This window comes from Vombatus ursinus, unplaced genomic scaffold (genome assembly GCF_900497805.2).
Source record: "Vombatus ursinus unplaced genomic scaffold, bare-nosed wombat genome assembly UNPS02014807.1, whole genome shotgun sequence".
Taxonomy (NCBI): domain Eukaryota; kingdom Metazoa; phylum Chordata; class Mammalia; order Diprotodontia; family Vombatidae; genus Vombatus; species Vombatus ursinus.
The window spans coordinates 52,381,834-52,394,389 of NW_020954585.1; positions in this window are offsets into that span (position 1 = coordinate 52,381,834).

Below are 12,556 nucleotides of genomic sequence, written 5' to 3' on the forward strand. Positions count from 1 at the left end.
CTATTAATCAGTTTTTTCTCTGGAGGTGGATAGCAATCTCCTTCATAGGTCCTTTGTAGTTGGTGGTTCTTCACAGCTGTTCATTGAACAATATTGCTGTTACTGTATACAACATTCTCTTGGTTATGCTCATTTTACTTTTTATCATTTCATGCAAATCTATCCATGTTTTTCTAAAATCAACCAGCTCTTCATTTCTTACATCACAGTAGTATTCATTTGAGTTTTAAATCTAGGATCTAGTTTATGATTTCTGTTTTTTAAATGCTTACAGTCTCATCAAGCAGACAAGGGATAGTGAGAAAAAACAGCATAGAAATAGGAATTCTAAACTTCTAGTGGGCCAATGCTATCCTACACCAACAGAGAATTATAGAATTAGAAAACTTAGTCATCTACTTATCAAATTGCTTGCCTTCTCAAGAGTGGAGGGAGAAGACACAGGGAGGGAGATAATTTGGAACTAAAACTTTAAAAAATGTTAAAAAATTGTTTTCACATATAATTAAAAAAATATAAAAATTAAAAATCAGTATTCCTAAGAACTCTAATCAACACAATGGCCAGCCATAATTCTAAAAGACTAATGATGAAGCTTGCTTCTCTGCTCCTGACAGAGAGATATGATGGACTTGGTATAGAATGAAACATATGTTTTTGGATATGGCTGATGTGGGAATTTGTTTTGATTTACTCTGCATATTTGTTACAAGAGTTTTGTTTTTCCCCCCCAATGGGAAAGGTGTGGAATGAAGTAGGAAAGATAGAACAGATTTTTGTTAACTGAAAAAATTTAAATTCAAGCTTAAAAAGTCAGCTTAGTCAAACCTCATTTTATAGAGGAAGAAACTGAGTGCTACAGCTCTAGATATTAAAATATTGAGACCAGAGACTAGAACAGGGGTTCTTTTTTGTGTCATGGACCCTTTTGGAAGTCCGGTGAAGCCAAGGGATCCCTTCTCAGAAGAATAAGAGAAGGTATATTAGTAGGGACAGATTAAGTTTAAAAATACTTGTTCCTTGAAAAAAATGTTAAACAATTAAATTTTTTTAAAAAACATCATAATTGAAGGAAAGACTAAATTTAAGTTAGAAGTTAGAGAAAAAAAATGTGATTTCCCCCCATCCAAATTCACAGGCCTCCTCTGCATCTGGCAAAGAGCATGGCACCAGTACTGAAGTTTCATGGGACATGCAAGTAACAAATTATGCACATCTGTATACAGATGTGAGGTGATTATAAGATGGCAGTGTAAACTGGGGTTCCATTCTGTGGGAGGAACTCCTGAATGAGTCCAAGACATTTGGGAAGCAAAACGCAGATGATGTTCTTGGGATTGGGCTTTTTCTAGCTTCGTCTTCTTTTACCCTAAAAGCTGATTACCTGCCTCTGATAGACTCTAATGCTTTTGCTTCCGAGCAGGTCTCAAGCTATACTCTTCAATAATTTAGAATTATGAGTCGTTAATTCACTGCCCCCCCCCAAGACTTTGCCTCTGATTTTTTCCCAGGTGCTGATGAGCCTAAAACCGAAGGTCCTCAAGATTTTTGTCCCTTGTCTGAGGCTCTGTGCAGAAAGAGACCTGACCTCGAACCTGGGAGGAAGCAGGAAGACCCACTGAGAGCGATGAGTTGGCTAAGTCCTCTGTGAGCTTTTGGATATGCTTCCTTCATACTGAAAAGGATTGAAGGATTTAATAACTATAGATTTCTATCCACCAGTCATATCCCTATTCCTGGATGACAAGATAAAGATAGCTTTAAAGAGACAAAAGAAGCAATATACATAATGGGATTCTCTCAGGAAGAAATATTATATATGTGTAGGAGTTTAGTATTCGCTTAATAGAACTTTTAAATTAGGGTCAAGCAAATAGCTGCCAAAACAATCTTCCTAATGAATGGATCTGACCTTGTTACCCTTTGCCTAAAAACATTTGGTGGCTCTAGGATAGGGTTTTTAATCTTGGGTCTATAAACTTTAAACGTCTGTGTATGTGTGTGTGTGTGAGTGTGTATGTGTGTGTGTGTGTTCGGTACAGTCATTTTCCAGTCATGTCTGACCCATTTGGGGTGTTCTTGGCAAAGATACTGGAGTGTTTTGCCATTTCCTTCTCCAGCTCATTTTATAAATGAGAAAACTCAGACAAACAGGGTGAAGTGACTTGCCCAGGGTCACACAACTAATAAGTATCTGAGGCTAGATTTGAACTCAGGCCCAGTACTCTATCCACTGTGCCACCTAACTGCCCTAGAGTGCAGATACATAAGAGTTGTAAAGCTAACTGGTCCACATGGAGAACAAACTGATGAGTTTGGTCTTGACAAGAATATCCACCCCCTTAGCCTCCTGAGCTAACCAGCCATAGCACCATGGTAAGGCAGAAATGGTAAATGTTGCAGGAGCCCAACCATGGCCAAAGTGGGTCAGGGCTGGACCTGGAAGAAGCTCAACAAAATAAGCACCTTCTTCTAACAATGCTTCTCCCTGGAACAGTCCCTCAGGCCTCATCTATTTATATTTGGGGCCTTTGCTGGAAGAACAGCCCTCTTAATGCACCCCGACTCCCTACCCGTTAATGAGGGATAGCTCATTGCCCCCATCCACCTCATCCACCTCTCACCCAATGCAAGCACACCCATCCTTATCTCTGGTTGCTCCCTAAACCAGCAGTATTCATTAACTTCACACAGCCAGCCGCTCTGCAACGAGAGGAGGACACGCCGGCTGCACACAATGCTGCAATATTATTTTAGGGATGAGGCCAAGTAAACATTAGCAGATGGAGGGAAAGTTGGTACAACAAGATGCATGTTAAATTGGAAGCCCATACATAGGCCAGCCAGGAAGGAAGGGGAAAGGAGAAGGCAGAAGTCAGAAACAGGGTCAGTCTCTCAGGTTGACTGAGTAGAATTATAGAACCATAGAGTGGGAAGGAAACTTAGAGGTCATCTAGTCCATCATTTTACAGAAGAGGAAAACGAAGCTCAGAGAGGGGGATTGTTGTTCATCCTTCGTTCTCAAAGAGGACCAATGACGTCAAGAGGGTGATGTCTTGACTTGTAAGTGAATTGGATTTAAGTGAGGCAGGACTGTGCAAAGGCATCAGCCTCACTCTCTCCTCCAGAGTCATCAGAGTCCAGTGGCAACAGGTTAGGACAACTGGCGATAGCCCTACTCAGAGATGGGCAGTGATTTGCCTAAAGTCACATAGCAAGTTAGTGATGAAGTTAGAATGAGAACTCAGGTCTTCTGACTCCTACTCTAGTGGTCTTTGTATTACCAAAAAAATTCTAGACTACAGAGGATTTTCCTCATCATTTTGTAGTGCTAAGCATACAATGCCTCCCTTGGGTCTTTCCCCGGCTTCAATCCATCCCTCACTCAGTTGTCAAAGTGATGTTTCTTTTAAAATATATTTATTTATTTATTTTTAGTTTTCAACATTCACTTCCATAAGATTTTGAGTTCTAAATTTTCTCCCCCTCCCTACCCTCCCCCCTCTCCAAGATGGCATGCAATCTGATATAGGTTATACATATACATTCATATTAAACATATTTTCACATTAATCATGTTGTAAAGAAGAATTAGAACCAATGGGAGAAACCCCAAGAAAGAAGAAACAAAAAAAGAGAGCGCAAATAGAAAAAAATAACAAAAAAAAACTTCCCATCTGCATTCAGACTCAGTAGTTCTTTTGTGGATGTGGATAGCATTTGCCATCATGAGTCTTTTGGAGGTGTCTTAGATCCTCGCATTGCTGAGAAGAGGTAAGTAAATCTATCAAAGTTGGTCATGGCACATTGTTGCTGTTACTGTGTTCAACCTTTTCCTGGTTCTGCTCACTTCACTCAGCATCAGTTCAGGAAAGTCTTTAACATGATTTTTCTAAGGGGCATGTCACCCACCCCCACCTCCTATTCAAAAAACTTCAGTGACTCTCTGTTACCTCTGGGATCTCTTTGGCTTTCAGACTTCCTAAACTGTCCCCTTTCTATCTTTCCAGTCTTCTTACACCTTATACTCCACCCAGCCCCCAAATACCTTCCAAACACCCAATGATACATTGAAGTTGGCTTCCTTGCTGTTTCTTGAACTTGATGCTACATCGCACCCGCTCCAGGCATTTTCACTGGCTGTCCCCCATGCCTGGAATGCTCTCTCTCCTCATCTCCACCTCCTGGCTCTTCTGGCTTCTTTTAAGTCCCAGATGAAGTCTCACTTTCTGCAAAAAGCCTTGCCCAGTCCTCCTTAATCTTGGTGCCTTCCCTCTGAGAACACCCCCAATTTATCCTGTCTATATCTTGTTTGTACATAGTTTTTTGCATGTTGTTTCCCTCATTAGACTGTGAGTTCCTTGAGAACAGACTTTTTTTTTCTTTGTCTCTCTAAGCACTTAGTGCAATGTCTGGCTCTTAGTAGGCACTTGATAAATACTAGATGTCTAGGACTATGACTTTCTTAGTATCTCTAGCACTTAACTCAGTCCCTGGCACATAGTAGGCACTTAATAAATGCTAGTTGACTGACTGACAATGCAGCTAGGTGGCACAGTAGATAGAGTGCTGGCCCTGGAGTCTGGAGGATCTAAGTTCAAATCTGCCCTCAGACACTTACTGTGTGACCCTAGGCAAGTCACTTAACCCTGTTTGCCTCAGTTCTGTAAAATGAGCTGGAGAAGGAAATGGCAGTATCTTTGCCAAGAAAACACCAAATGGGGTCACAAAGAGTTAGACACACTAAAAACAATTGAATAACAACTACTTACCTGAATTCTGCTTACCCTGGTATCTTAGTACCATCATTATAATAATAGCACTTTAAAGTTTGCAAAATACTTTACGTCATCTCACTTGAAATTTGTCTCCTGTGCTATTATTCTTCCCCATTTTACAGGTGAGAAAATTGAGGCTGAGAGACTTAGGCCAAGGTCACATAGGTAGGAAATGCCAGTTGAACTCAGGTCTTCCTGAATCCAAGTCCAGAATTCCATCCAACATGACACACAGAATCGTGGAATCTCAATGTTGGATGGTAGGAGAGAGACAGTGTGGGATAAGGACTCCTTCTGGAGTGAGAGAACCTGGATTCAAATCCTGCATGCTCACTTTCTGAGTGAGCCTATGTAGATATTTAACCTCCCTGGGTTTCATTTCCTCATCTGTAAAATGAAGGTACTTGGACTAGACCTCCATAATTCCTTCTAGCTCTTAACTCTAAGCTTATGAGCTTGTCATCTACTCCAACCCATACAAACAGGAATCCCCTTTACAACATTCCCAAGAAGTGGTCCCATATTTGGAAGAGGCTCTCTCTCCTTTTCATCTCTATCTGTTGAAGTCTTTCCATTTTTTTTAAATGCCACCTCTTCCATGAAGCTCTCCTTGCCTTCTCACAAGGAAACAATCTCTCCCTCTTCAATTGTTCATAGTACTCTGCCTGGTTCTCCTCTCCTTCTACCACATTCTCCCTGGCATCAGAACTCATTGTGTGCATATCCTATCTTACCTTGGAGACAGCATGGCCTAGTGGACAGTGAAGGGACCAGGAAGGCCTGGGCACAAGCCACTTATCGTACCTAGAGGCAGCCTAGGGTAGTGGATGTAGAAAACTGGCTTCAGTCAGGCAGACCTGGATTCAATTCCCACCTACTATACATACCCTGTCTGTGTGACTGTGGGCAGGTCACTGTAATTCTCAGCACCCCAGGTGACTCTCTAAGACTAGAAATAGCAGAGAAGGCACCAACCTGAGTGGGAAGAGGAACTTTCTCACTAGGAGCTCCTCACACTGATTAAGTCACAGATCAGATCAAACAAAATATTTTTGTTGTTCAGCCATGTTTTAGGCATGTTTTAGACTCTTTGTGACCCCATTTGGGGTTTTCTTGGCATATATACTTGAGTGCTTTGCCACTTCTTTCTTTTTGTTTTGTTTTGTTTTGTTTTTTGTTTTTTTTGGCTAGGCAACAGGGTTAAGTGACTTGCCCAGGGTCACACAGCTAGTAAGTGTTATGTGTCTGAGGCCAAATTTGAACTCAGGTCCTCCTAAATCCAGGGCCGGTGCTCTATCCACTGTGCCACCTAGATGCCCCTGCCATTTCTTTCTCCAGCTTATTTTACAGATAAGGAAACTGAGGCAAACAGGGTTAAAGTGACTTGTCCAAGGTCACCCAACCAGTAAGTGTCAGAGGTCAGATTTGAGATGAGTCTTCCTGATTACAGGCCCAGCGCTCTATCCATTGTGCCCAGCTGCCCCAAAACAAAATATACCCAAAAACCTGAGCTCCTTTTAAATTCTCTATGTCCCTGGCCTTCAACATAGTTCCTGGGACACAGTAGGTGCTTAATGTGTGTTTATTGAAGCTCCTGTTATTTCTTCTGTTTGAGAACCTCCAGTGATGAGGAACTCACCCAATCTTTCCACTTTTGCACAACCTTAATGATTGGGAAGTTTTTCCTTATATCAAGCTCAATGTTTCCTCTCGAAGCTTTTTCTCAGTTACAACTAGTTCTGCCTTCTGGGGCCAAGCAGAGCAAATCTAATCCCTCTTCCCAGTGACAGGGAAGGTCCTGAGCAAGGTGGAGACAAATCGTTTTTCCTCTTAGTTTAGTAGAGACAGGTTTGGAATTCTTCAACAAGGATATTTATTACGAAATTTAAAAAAAGAAAGCAAATGCAAAATCACAGAGACAAAGAAGTTTATAGAATGCTGATTTCTGAACAGAGCTTTAATATCTTGCCAAAGTGGCTGGAGGAACTCATTGGGTGCCCAACTGTCAGATCCTCTTAATAATCATAACACTCTAAGGTTTGCAAAGCATTTTATAAATATTATCTCATTTGATTCTTATGACAATCCTGGGAGGTAGATGCTATTATTATCCCCATTTTACAGAGAAGAAAACTGAGGCTGAGACTTGAAACTGAGAGCAGTTGATTGATTTGCCCAGGTCACTCAGCTAGGTAGTGTCTGAGGTAGGATTTGAACTGAGGTCTTCCTGACTCCAAGTTGAATACTCCGTTTCCTAGCTACTGGGGCAGCTAGGTGGTAAAACAGATAGAGTGCCAGGCCTGCAGCCAGGAAGACTTATCTTCCTGCATTCAAATCTGGCCTTAGACATTTACTAGTTGTGTGAGCCTGGGCAGGTCACTTAACTCCTTTTGCCTCAGCTTCCTCATTTGTAAAATGAGCTGGCGAAGGAAATGGCAAACCACTCTAGCATCTCTGACAAGAAAACCCCAAATAGAGTCACAAAGAGCCAGACATGACTGAAAATGACTGAACAACAACAACAAAGCTACTCGTCCTCCCAGCTTCAACCCTGTCTCAAAAATGGCCTCTTACTAGAATACAAGAATAACCCTACTATCTGGAGCTTCAGGAATGACCCCTCCTCTTTTCACGTCTATGGCTTCCCCTTTGCACCAGGTGAGAGTCTCAAACAGCACAGTGTCGTGGGTAGAGTGCTGGCCTTGGAGTCAGGAAGAGCTGAGTTCAAATTTTACCTGAGACACTTTACTAGCTATGTGACTCTGACAAGTCACTTAACCTCTCTGGGCCTCAGTTTCCTCACCTGTCTATGATCCTATGCCCCCTCTAGTCCTATCCCCAGTGGAACGGATCAAGGCAGAGCACTGTGGTAAACTGGACATTAAGACACCTTCACTGAAGGAATAAACTCTTTTTAGTAGCTCTACCAAGGCTGACTTCAGGCATTCACTGAGCACTTGCTCCTTGAAATCCTACCTGTCTTTCAAGACCCAACTCAACTGTCACCTCCTCCAGGAAACCCTCCCAGATCTTCCCATCAGGAATATCTTTCCCTTATTTAACTTGAGTACTTTTTTTTAGTACTTTTTTATTAGTACTTTGTTAGTACCTTTTTTTTTTAACGGACCTGTGATTTCCTCGGTGTGAGCAAACCAATTCTAACAACAGAGATAGACACTTTTCCTTACAAAGTGTAGTCTTTGAGAATTACTTATGGGTACCAAGAGGTTGCTAATTGCCCAAAGTAAGTGCTAAGACTCAAACCCACAAACTGACTTTGAGGCCAGCTTTCTAGTCACTATTCCAAGCTGCCTCTAGGCACTGATGAGTACAATTTGCTTTAGGGAGGTTGTGTGGTATATTAGAAAGGGTGCTAGAACTGGGGTCAAAAGAACTGGGCAATCAGTACAATCATTTTGGAGAGCAATTTGGAATTATGCAATTAAAAAAACAAAAAATGTCTATACCCTTTGACCTAGAGATTCCATTACTGGACTTTTACCCCAAAAGAGGCCATTGATAAGAAGGAAAGTCTTCATATACACCAAAATATTTATAGCAGCACTTTTTGTGATAGAAAATATCTGGGGGAAGGGGGTAAGTAGATACCCTTCTATTGGGGAGTGGCTAAATGGAGTGTAATATGCTATAAGAAATGATGTATAAAATGGATCAATTCAAACAGGGGTTCTTAACCATTTGTGTGTGTGTTTGTGTGTGTGTGTATCCCTTTGTCTGTGGGGTAAAGCCTAAGGATCCATTTTCAGAGTAATGTTTTTAGAAGCACAAAACAAAATGTGTGATTGCAAAGACAAAAAAAAAGAAATGATGTATATGATGAATTCGGAGAAGCATGGAAAGAGCCAAGAAAACAACATGCACAGTAAGTACAACAACGTAAACAGCAAGAACAACCACACTCACAAATCAAAAATAAATGTTGAAAAATTATAAAGAACAAGCATGACTCAAAAAAAGAGATATGAGAGGACAAGCCCTTTGCAGAAGTGGGAGGTCCACAAATGTTGTGTACACAGTATATATCTTCAAACCCTTCAGTGTATTTAGTAGATTTTACTCTTTATCTTTTATCTTTAAGAAAATATTTATTTGTTTTTATATAGGATAGCTCTAGAGGAGATGGGGGACAGATACAGGGAAATTATGGTGATGTTAAAAAGCAAGGGCAGCTAGGAAGCTCAGTGGATAGAGTACTGGGTCTGGAATCCAGAAGACTCATCTTTGTGAGTTCAAATCTGGTCTCAGACACTTCCTAGCTGTGTGACCCTGGGCAAGTCACTTTAACCCTGTGTGCCTCCGCTTCCTCATCTGTAAAATGAGCTGGAGAAGGAAATGGCAAACCACTCCAGTATCTTTGCCAAGAAAACCCAAAATGGGGTCAGGAAGAATCAGATACAACTGAAATAACTGAACACAAAAGACAAAAAACACCAATAAATTCTTTCTTACAAAAGAAACCTAGGTTAGAACCCCAACTCCACTGATTAAGTTTCTCTGAGCCTCAGTTTTCTTATCATTCAAGTGAGAGATAACAGTGTTGTAATTATCAAGACAATGAAGTAGTCTGAAAACATTAAAGCCTCAATCAATATGAGCTGCTATTTGTGTTCCTGTCTTATCTCTCCTATTAGATTACATGCTTTCTGAGGGCAAGGAGCCTACATTAATGATCTTTGTATCTCCCCCCAATGTCTTAACATGGCATGGCACTCAGTGTTGTTGTTGAGTTGTTTTTCAGTCCTATCTGACTCTTCACGACCTCATGTGGGGTTTTCTTGGCAAAGATACTAGAGCAGTTTGCCATTTCCTTCTCCAGCTCATTTTACAGATGAGGAACTGAGGCAGAGTTATGTGACTTGCCCAGGGTCACATAGCTAGGAAGTATCTGAAGCCAGATTTGAACTTGGGTCCTCCTGACTCCAGGGCCAGCACTTGATCCACTTTGCCACCTGACTGCCCCCTGGCACTCAGTAGGTTTTTTAAAATAAACATTTGTTTAATGAATGATCTGCCTTCCAACTGGCTGTGATGTGGAACAAATTCAGCTCCCTGAACCCTCCCTCTCATTGATTTTGAATGCAAACCTAAGAGCACATATTCCTATTTATTGGCCACATCTGTCCAGGAGACGGAAAGCCAATAGAGCTGCCTAAGATTCCTCCCGGCTGCAGTGCCTTGGAGAGCACGAACCCACAAACCAATAAGCAGAGAAGAGACGTGACTAATGGGTTTGACTGGGACTCCAGTCTCCTGGGTCCTATTCTCAACTCTGCCATGGAACCCTGATAGGACCTGAGAGGATTGCTTCCTGTGTCCTAGGCCACCCATTAAAGAATGGAGATATTACCAGAATGGGAGGGTGGGAAGTTTAATAAATGCCTGGGAAATGTTTCATAATCTTCAGAAGTTTGTGGTAGAGGAGGAGACATTAGAATTTTTAGCCAGAGGCTACATCAGCTTTGGATCAGACAAAGAAATATGTAGACAGAGTGGACGGGTACCAGGTCCAGTCCTCATTGGCCCAAAATTCTGCTCTTTGAGAATTCTACCTTTAGAATTATTCCTTTGGTTCCAAAAGATTAAAATAGGTTGAAATGCTTTTTTTTTTTGTTCCCTCTCTAAATGTGCTACCCAGCTTTCAGGGTCCTGCTCAATTTCCGCTTCCTTCCTGAAATACTACTGGAATTTCACCACTGTCCCATCCCTAAACTCACCTTATGGAGGGCCTATACCCCTTAAATACAGCTCAATGACATTAGTCATCATGTCTACATCACATCTCTCCAAACTGATTTTAAGTTCCTAAAGATCAGGATTGGGTCCTGTGCTTCTGGGAATCTCCCCACAGGGATAGTACATGGCCTGACACTTCATAGACAGCCTGGAACATGGTGTCTGCTAGGTGAAAACCTGTTGACTGATTCTTCATGAGTCCTCTATCACAAAGCAGACCGATTTATCACAGACCTCTTTCCTAAAACACTTTAAGTTTTGCAAAATACTTTTCTCACAGCATCTCTAGGAGATCAGTAATGCAAGTATTATTGATCCCCATTTTATAGATGAGGAAACTGAGGCTCCAAGATGACCAGGATCACATAGCTAGTAAGCAGCACAGGGAAGAACATTCTCTGATTCTCAGAGCAGCATTCTTTCTACTACTGTATATCACAATACTTATCTTTTCCTGGGAATAGAGCCATAACTAGCATTTTTTTCCTACCTGGGACAAAGACAGTTGGGTAGGAGCAAAAGGTAGGCTCAGGAGAGGGGTGACATGCATATGGGCCCTCAGGGTAGCAAATCGGGAAGACAAGGCAAGGTGTGGGGACAGTAGCAGGGGGTAGGAGGTGGGGGGGGGGCGCTGTAAGTTGCACCATCTTGGGGAGAAGACTACCTCACCTTTTATCCAGCATCTCCCCAGGTCAGCACTCTGAGACAAAACCCCTTTCACCTGATGCTGGTTATAGCTCTTTCTGGGAGGAATAACATCAGAGAAGGCCTTGAAAGCAGGATCCATTGATGGGATGACAGATGAGCATTATCCCCAGTGGGGAAAGGGGGAGTGGATAGAAGCCAGGGGTACCAAAAAGAGGAAAGCCTTAAAAACAAGGTCAGAGACTTTACCATTTTAGTGGGGGAGGGTGTGTGGCCCTGAGTCAGCTTTGTCTCCAGCTCAAAGAACACAGAGTCATAGACATCCAACAGCCCTTCAGCTAACAGCAGTGGTTGAAGATTTGGAGGCAGCCAGACAATCGGTACATTAACACTAAGGACGTTATTCCATCCCACATGCAAGCGCCTTTCTGATGCAGCCATTCCTCTGGGGGCCCTGAACATTTATAGATTGCTGATTTCAGAACCAGTAAATAAAAGGACACCTCTTCTTGAGTGAGTGTTCCTGCATCAAACGGCCAGCCATCTCTTTTTTCCTTCCTTAAAAAAAAAATCTTCTACGTCAAATAAGCATCTAGCCCACACGATGGGAAAATTTAGGGTCGGGGGGAGGGTAGAGCCAAACTGCAGTGGCCCTGGCTTCCCACAAGTAACAGGGTCTCTGAAAGCACGAGTTACAGCCCTTCACAAGGTTATTTTCAACCAGCAGTGACAAAGTAAGACTCCCTGCATCGGAGGCGGCAGGATCTAGTGGAAAGGGCCCTGGTGAATCTGGGGACCTGGGCTCTGCCTTCACTACTAACTGGCTGCAGGTAAACCACTTAGCCTCAGCCTGAGTGTCCCCATCTTTAAAATAGCAGTAACAATGTCCTATCTCACGAGGCTGGTTGTGAGGCTCAAGTGAAATAATTGTTCACATCTATATTAGTGTTTTACAGGTACAAAGCATTTTATAGACATTATCTTCATATACATTATATTTTATATACATTATTTTTACTACTAATCCCAACTGTGCCCTTAACTATGTGGCTTTGGGCAAATAACTTAAACCCTGTCTTTTTTGGACGGGGGGAGGCAATCGGGTTTAAGTGACTTGTATCTGAGGCCGGATTTGAACTCAGGTCCTCCTGACTCTATCCACTGTGTCACCTAGCTGCCCCTAAGCCTCAGTTTCTTAATGCAGATAATTTTACTTGCCCTGCCTCACAGAGTTGCTAGTCCACAAACATTTTTGAGGCACTTACCTTGTGCAAAGCACAGAAGAAAGGAAGATAAATAGGACGGAATCCCTGCTCTCAAGCAACTTACATTCTAAGTAGATACATGTAAATAACACACATGAAGGAAACATGAAGGGC